The following is an 8,432-nucleotide window of genomic DNA, read 5'->3' as shown; positions in this document are numbered from 1 at the left end:
AGGTGACACACCTGAGGGACGGGATGGCATCCAGGGGGACCTGGACAAGCCAGAGAAATGCTCCCAGAGTGTGGAGAGAGAGAGATAGGGATAAAAGGTAACGTAGAATAAGAATTAGAGAGGAAAACCAGCTGCTGCTTCCTGGACAGCAAAGAGACTCCAGCTGCTGTTTCCCAGCTGGGATAAGGTCACGATGCCCCACAAAGCTCCCCAGGCACCCAGAAACAATTGTAGCACTTCTCATTAGAATTCCTCAAACTTCGAAATAGCATAAAAGATAGTTGGAAATGGGGAAAGAATTGGAGGGAGAATTCCATTGAAACTGCTGGGATCAACAGAGGGGTTGAACCTGCCTTCCTCCCCCTCAGGGATGCCTGTGCTGGGTGGGAAGTGTCAGCTTTGCGTGTTAGTCACTGCTTGGGAGAACTAGAGCAAGGTTTTGCTTCCTAATGTATTTGTGGATTGGTTTGGTTTAGAGTTTGTGCTTTGCTTTGCTTTAACAACAATTTTGACATTGTTTGAAGTGTGTTTTTGCAGCCAGGCCCTGTCCCTGACCACCACGAACCTTTAACCTGTGCCAATTTGTATAAATAATGTTATTCCACAGACTGTTGGAGGGATCCTTTTGTTGATGCCAGAGTAACTCGTGGAAATATCCACGGAAGGGTTTTCCCTTTTGCCGTGATGTGTCAGTCCCTGAAAAAGGGCACTGGAATTCCCCCACCTGGTGGATCTGTTTGGTGGAGGGTTCCTGGGCGGAAAATGGGACAGACTAGATCGGACTGACAGGGGTTTGTTTTTCACAGGAGAGATGTGATGTCACAGGAAGGATGTGATGTCACAGGGGAGCTGTGATGTCACAGAGACGATGTGATGTCAGGAGGAGGACATGATGTCACAGGGATGATGTGATATCACAGGGGAGGTGTGATGTCATATGATGATGTGACATCATAGGGGAGATGTGATGTCACAGGAATCATGTGATGTCACGGGGGAGCTGTGATGTCACAGGGAGGATGTGATGTCATGGGAACAATGTTATGTCACAAGGATGATATGATATCAAAGGAGAGATGTGATGTCATATGATGGATGTGATGTCACAGGAAGGCTGCAATGTCACAAGGAGGATGTGATGCCATATGGGAGCTGTGATGTCATATGATGGATGTGGCATCATATGGGAGATGTGATGTCACAGGAAGGATGTGATGTCACAAGGATGATATGATATCAAAAGAGGGATATGTCACAGCAAGGATCACACCGGGCAGGTGTGATGTCACGGGGAGGATGTGATGTCATAGGAGAGATGTGAAGTCACAGAAAGCTGTGATGTCACAGGGATGATGTGATGTCTCAGGGAGGATGTGATGTCACAGGGGAAAAAGTGATATCACAAGGGAGATGTGATGTCATATGATGGATGTGATGTCATAGGGGAGCTGTGATGTCATAGGAAGGATGTGATGTCAGCGGGGGAGCTCTGATGTCATAGGGTAGCTGTGATGTCAAGGGAAGGATGTGATGTCACAGGGGAGCTGTGATGTCATAGGGGAGATGTGATATCACTGGGAGGATGTGATGTCACAGGGCAGGTGTGATGTCATAGGGGAGATGTGATGTCACAGGGGAGCTGTCATATGACATCACACCTCCCTTGTGATATCATATAATGCCTGCGACATCATGTGCTCCCCTGTGACTTCACATCATTCCGGTGAAATCACATGTCCCCTGTGGCATCACATCCTTCCTGTGGTGTCACATCCATCATATGACATCCCATCTCCCGTGTGATATCATCCCTATGACATCACATCCTCCCCGTGACATCATACCTGCCTGGTGTGATCCTTGTTGTGACATCGCATCTATCCTTTGATATCATATCATCCTTGTGATGTCACATTTTTCCTGTGACATCACATCCTCCCCATGACATGACAGCTCCCCTGTGACATCACAGATCCGATCCCCTATGACGTCACATCCATCATATGACATCCCATCTCCCTTGTGATATCACATTTTCCCCTGTGACATCACGTCCTTCCTGTGACATCACATCTCTCCTGTGAAAAACAAACCCCTGTCAGTCCGATCTAGTCTGTCCCATTTTCCACCCAGGAACCCTCCACCAAACAGATCCACCAGGTGGGGGAATTCCAGTGCCCTTTTTCGGGGACTGACACGTCACAGCAAAAGGGAAAACCCCTCAGTGGATATTTCCACGAGTTACTCTGGCATCAACAGAAGGACTCCCTCCAACAGTCTGTGGAATAACACTATTTATACAAATTGGCACATCCTTCCTGTGACGTCACACCCATCTTATGACATCAGAGCTTCCCTGTGATGTCACAACCATCATATAACATCACATATATCCTTTGATATCATATCATCCCTGTGACATCACATCCTTCTTGTGACATCACATCTTTTCTATGACGTCACATCTCCCCTATGACATCACATCCTTCCTATGACATAACATTGCCACCGTGGCATCAGAGCTCCCCCGTGACATCACACCTGCCCTGTGACATGACATCCTCCCTATGACATCACATCCTCCCCTGTGACATCACAGCTCCCCTGTGACCTCCCATCCATCATATGACATCACATCTCTCGTGTGAGATCATATCATCCCTGTGACATCACATGCTCCCCTGTGACATCACATCCTTCCTGTGTCGTCACATCCTCTGTATGATGTCACATCCATCATATGACATCACAGGTCCCCTGTGACGTCACAACCATCATAAGACATCACATATCTCCTGTGATATCACATCCTCCCCGTTACATCACATCCTTCCTGTGACATCACATCTCCCCTATGACATCACACCCCATCTGTGACATCACATCCTTCCTGTGACATCACATCTCTACTGTGATATTATATCCTCGTGACATCACGTGCTCCCCTGTGACATCACATCCTTCCTGTGATGTCACATCTTCCCTATGATGTCATATCCATCATATGACATCATAGGTCCCCTGTGACGTCACAACCATCTTATAACATCACATCTCTCCTGTGATATCATATCATCCCTGTGATGTCACATCCTTCCTGTGACATTACATCTCCACTATGACGTCACATCTCCACTATGACATCACATCTCCACTATGACATCACATCCATTATGTGACATCACATCTCCCTTGTGATATCGTATCGTCCATGTGATGTCACATCCTTCCTGTGACATCACCACCACCATATGACATCACATCTCTCCTGTGATATTTTGTCATCCCTGTGACATCACGTGCTTCCCTATGATGTCACAGCTAACAGGGAGTTAGTAAAACTTTAGTTTCAGTTATTGCTGAATGTTTTAGTGACTGTTTTACCAATGATGGATCATGGCAGGATGGAAGTTCATCCTGGGTAACTCTTCATCAAGCAATCAGGATATTGAAAGGGGAAGTGATGAAAATAGCTATTGAATTGCAGAGCCCTGAACTTTACATAGAACAGCCTTTAATTCCAGTAATGAGAAACAAACTGTTAGAAGGCTGTCCTTTACCCTGGAAACCATACATTATTCCACTGTTAGTGTCTAACCCGGGGGTATCCATAGAAGGGATTGTAGAGAGGTTGCAGCAACTCGGTGACCTTCCAGATCTCCCACACACAGACAAAACAGCTGACTGTGGAAATAAACGAGATAACAGTGAAAACGGGAGAGGAGGGGAAGGAGGAAAAGGGGAACGAACTAAGTTATTTCAAGATGTACTTAAAAAAGGAGTTCCCAAAAGAGATATTGATGGGCAGCCAACAGAAGCCTTATGGAGGTTAGCCAGACAGCACCAAATTAGAAGAGCTACAAAACAAGAACAGATATATCCCTGGGCTGAGATGCAGGAGGCAGTTGATCGGTTCTGTAACACAGATCCAGTATTTTCAGGGTTTGAGCCAGCAAAGGCCAACACTCCTCCGTACGAGGAGCATCATACACTTGAATAGGGGTGTGGCCAAGCCCCAGTGCAGTCCCCGCTGTTTGCCGTGCTTGTGAGGATCAACGACCTTTTACCACTTGTACAATACATTGGTCCACAAAGAACAAGCAAACTGTTGATCAACAAGCATTGGTTGATACTGAGACAGAGGTCACTATTACTCATGGCAATCCTGACAAATATAAGGGGGACTCAGCACCTGTATGGGGCCTTGGGGAACAGGTAGTTCAGAGGTGTATGCTGGAAATAACACTACAAATAGCAGACCATCCACCAAAACCTTGCAGAGTAATGGTAGCAAAAATATTAGAATATATAATAGGGATTGATGTTATTAGAGGAATGGACTTATGGATTGACAACACCCTCTGGTCGTTTGGGTCCATGCAGTGGCACATTTGAGCCATACAAGTAGGGAAGATACAGGAAGAGACAAACATTCCTATTTGTACACCCGTAATATTGCGTTAAGATCCTTTTTTGGTATCCCTTTAGTTCCTTTTTACTAATTAATATTGTATTAAAAGCTGTTCTATAGTATTATTTTAATATCCTTTTTTCAGTATCCCTTTAACTCTCTTTTTTTTTTCCTAGTTACTACTGTATTAAATGCTGTTCATAGTATTGTTTTAATGCCAACCGATAAAGTAGTTATTTTATATTCTTTTTAGCTTTTGATTCTTTTTGCTAGGTTTTTTTTTATTCTCACTGCAATAAAAGATTTTTTTGTGGTGTTTGAATGTCTGTTGTACTTGTTTTTATTCTGGGCACGTGTCCTAAAGGACTGGTACAACATGATGTGTCTTTTCCATATTGTGATGGACACTGATCACTGTCTTCTGACTTTTCTTCTTCAGTTGTTGTAGCAGTTTGTGCAGGTCAGGATGTTCCAGCAGGTTTTTGACCAGGATAGTGTCCCTTTCAATCAGTGTTGGAGACAAACTTGTGTAACATAAAGTTGCTGTGTATGTTCTGTAACACAGTTTCTCCTAGGCAATAGTTAAAATCACATCCTGCTATGTTAGTAAAGTCACAAATCCATAGTTTTGTGAGTTTTGAGGGGTTGGAAAGCTGGATGTGTTCTCTACTGTTACCAGAGGGGGTTTGAAACACTCACATCCTTGTCCTATGTATTACTGACCATGACTGGCTGGCCCATCTTCAGATTATCCTAAAAGTCATCAATTTTATTATTTGGACCTGATTTGAGAGACATGGAGCTCAAGAAAGCCCTCAATACAGGCCTGCCCATTGGCCCCATTGTTGTTTAGCTGATTCAGAGGGTAACCTTTCATCCCTTCCAGATTTGTGTGCTTTCAGAGAATCTTTTAACAGACCATTCACATGCTCCACCATCCCATTTCCCTGGGGATAGTAGGGTGCGTGGAAAACCCACTCAATACCCTCCTTCCTGGCCCAATCCTGTACCAGGACACTGGTGATGTGTGATCTGTTATTGCTTTGTGTATAATCTGGAATTATACAAAATTCCAGAGAAAAAACGAGAGAGCAGATTACAAAGCCCCGAAACAGCAGCTTTAGAACCGGCGTGTTTTGGCAGCCAGGTAGACCCCAGGTGGACCTCTTGGGTCAGTACGTGCTGACATCTGCTCAGGGTCCTCAGAGGCCTGTGGGAGGCCACCTGTGTGGGACCAGGGCCCCAGTGGGCTTTAAATGTAAAGGTGTAAAGGTTGCCCCTAGAAACAGGCCTCACTGCTGGTTGCCATGGCAGCGTTGCTGGAAACAGGTCCTGACAGGCTGCCATCATATAGTGATAGTTTTTGTGGTGGCTGCCATCATACAGTGATAGTTTTTGTGGTGGCTGCCATCATATGGGGGGGGGGGGTTGCAGGGAGATGATCATTAAGGTCCTTTCAAACTCAAAACATTCTGTGACTCTCTGGGTTCCTATAGCCCCTCCCCATCTCCCACAGCCCCTATGGGTTCCTATAACTCCTCCCCAGCCCCACATGTCCTATAGCCTCTCCCCCAGCCCTTATGGATTCCTATAGGCCCTTTTTCCCCTCCCCCAGACCCTATGGTTCACTGTAGTCCCTTCCCCAGCCCCCTGTGTTCCTGTAGCCCCCTCCCCCTGCTCTCCCAGTCTCTATGGATTTCTGTAACCTTTCTATAGCCCTTCCCTGAACTTTATGGGTTCCTATAGCCTCTCTCCCCTCCACCCCGATTTGTTCCTGTAGCCCCTTCTCCAGCTTCCACAGGCTCTACAGTTCCAACAGCCCCTTCCTCAGATTTTATGGGTTCCTATAGCCCCTTCCCCAGCCTCTATCTGTTCCTACTGCTCCATGATCTTCCCAGGCACAGAGGGTGAGGCTCTCCGGTCTGTAGTCCCCCAGTCTTCCTTTCTCCCCTCTTTAAAAACAGGAGCAGTATTTCCCTAGTTCCAGTCCCCGGGGACTTTGCTTGAGTTTTCAAGTGGGGTAGAGAGGGGCTTGGCAACCCCATCAGCCCATTCCCTCAGGATCCTGGCAGGCATCTCATCAGGCCCCACAGACCTGTGCCCCGTCAGTTCCATCAGATGATCTTGAACATGCTCTTCTCTCCCCCACCTGGAGGTTCAAGGACTTGAGAGATGTCTTCATATTTTATTGTGTTTTACTTATTAAACTGTTCTTTTCTCAACCTGTGAGGTTTACTTATATTTTCCAAATCTCCTGCCCAGCAGGGGAAAGGAGAGGAAAGGAAGGGGTGGGGGGTGAGCAAGCAGCTGTGTGGTATTTAGTTGCCAACTGGGGTTAAACCACACTGGTGGAGGCCCAGACTTGTGCATGTGAGTTGGTTTGAGCGGCTCATATCAGGGCTCACCCAAAGGGGAGCAGTGGGAGCACCCCGCTCTCCAACAGGAATTTCCTTCCCTGCTGTGCCACAGTCTCAGTCTTTGGTGGTTCCTCATCCTGGAACTTCCTACTAACAGTCACAGCCATGCCAGACACCTCCCTCGGGGTCACAGGAGCCACGTACCCTGGCAGTGAGGGTGGTGGCAGTGACCACACAGAGTGGCCAGTGGCTGGAGGGCAGCGTTGGTTCCTGCTTGGCTCTTTCCCACCACACTTCCAACACCCCCTGCAATTGTGGCTCCCTCGTGACAAGAAACACTGTGCTGAAGCGAGTCCTGGGGACCCCCAGGGTGGTGCACACAGCTTGTAAGACAGGGCTGGGGGAGCTTGGCTTGCTTGGCCTGGAGTCAAAGGGGCTCAGGTGGCCCTGGCAGCAGCACGGGGTGGGGCCTGCGGGGCGGTTGTCAAGAGGGGACAACAGCAGGGCAGCATCAGTCACAGTCACCAGGTGACTGGTGACACCCTCATGGCTCTGGTCACTGATGGGTGCAGTGTGACATGCAGAGACTTTCAGCCTCTCAGAGTTACTCCTGAGCCCAGCACACAGAGGGGTTCTGGGTGCCAGCACACATGGTGGGCCATGTCCAGCCTCTCACCCACCAGCACCTCCATGTCCTTCACAGGGCTGCACTTTTTGCTTCCCATGTGATACTGTCTTCAAGGTTCAACCACTACCAGGATCTCTCCTCTTACTCCTTTTCAGGCTGTTTTTTGCTGTTCTTTCCTCCACTCTGTCCTTAGTTCCCGGTGAGTTATAAATAAAGGTGAGTGACACTGGAGTCTGTCGGAGTTACCTCACAGCATCACCACAGCCCCAGTGCAGATTCACCCAAGGCTGATCCACAGCATCACTGTGTGGCCTGAAGATGAACAGATGAGGATCAGGACACACATACAGCTCTGTGCTGAGCAGATGGCACCAAAGGGGACTGAAAGTGCCCTCTGAAGCTGTCATGTTCATCTCCAGGCCTTCTCTCCCTCCTCTGTCAGGAGGGAAATGACCTAATGCATTTCTATCTTTGCTTGTTGGCACTCTGCCCTACCTACCCTTGTCCCAGGCTCATTTGTGTTCCACTGCCCCCATAGAAACCTCAGCTTCCTCCTACCCTGATGGTTCCACCATTTGGCCTCAGTCATCAGCTGTGCCACACAACCTGCTCAGCTCTGGGTCAGCCTGGCTGGCGTGGCCAGGTCTGGTCCATCCTTTCAGCCAGTCTGGCACAGGTAACATCATCCACTGGTCAAGCAATGCCCAAAGCAATGCCCAGAGGCATCAGCCCATGAAAAGCCCAGGCAGGCCCTTGTGCCCAAGCGGTTTCTTGCAGCTCTTCCTGAAGGTTGTGGGTGAAAGGGCAGCAGAGAGGGGGGACAAGGCAAGGGCCCACTTTCATCTCCCACACGGGGAGGAGGGGGCAAGACAGCAGCATTTCCCTTCAGAGACCTTTGAGAACCTGCAGGTATTAGAGGCCAGGCCCATGCAGACCCCAGTGACACAACTGGGTAGGAATGAGCAGGGCTGTTGGGTGCCCCTGGGGACAGACTCCAGTTGTTATTCACCTTTATTTACAACTCACCAGGAACGAA

This window comes from Corapipo altera, unplaced genomic scaffold, assembly GCF_003945725.1.
Source record: "Corapipo altera isolate COAL_440 unplaced genomic scaffold, ASM394572v1 110, whole genome shotgun sequence".
Lineage (NCBI taxonomy): Eukaryota > Metazoa > Chordata > Aves > Passeriformes > Pipridae > Corapipo > Corapipo altera.
The sequence above is the reverse complement of the archived record's forward strand: the minus strand, read 5'-3'. Positions refer to the sequence as shown.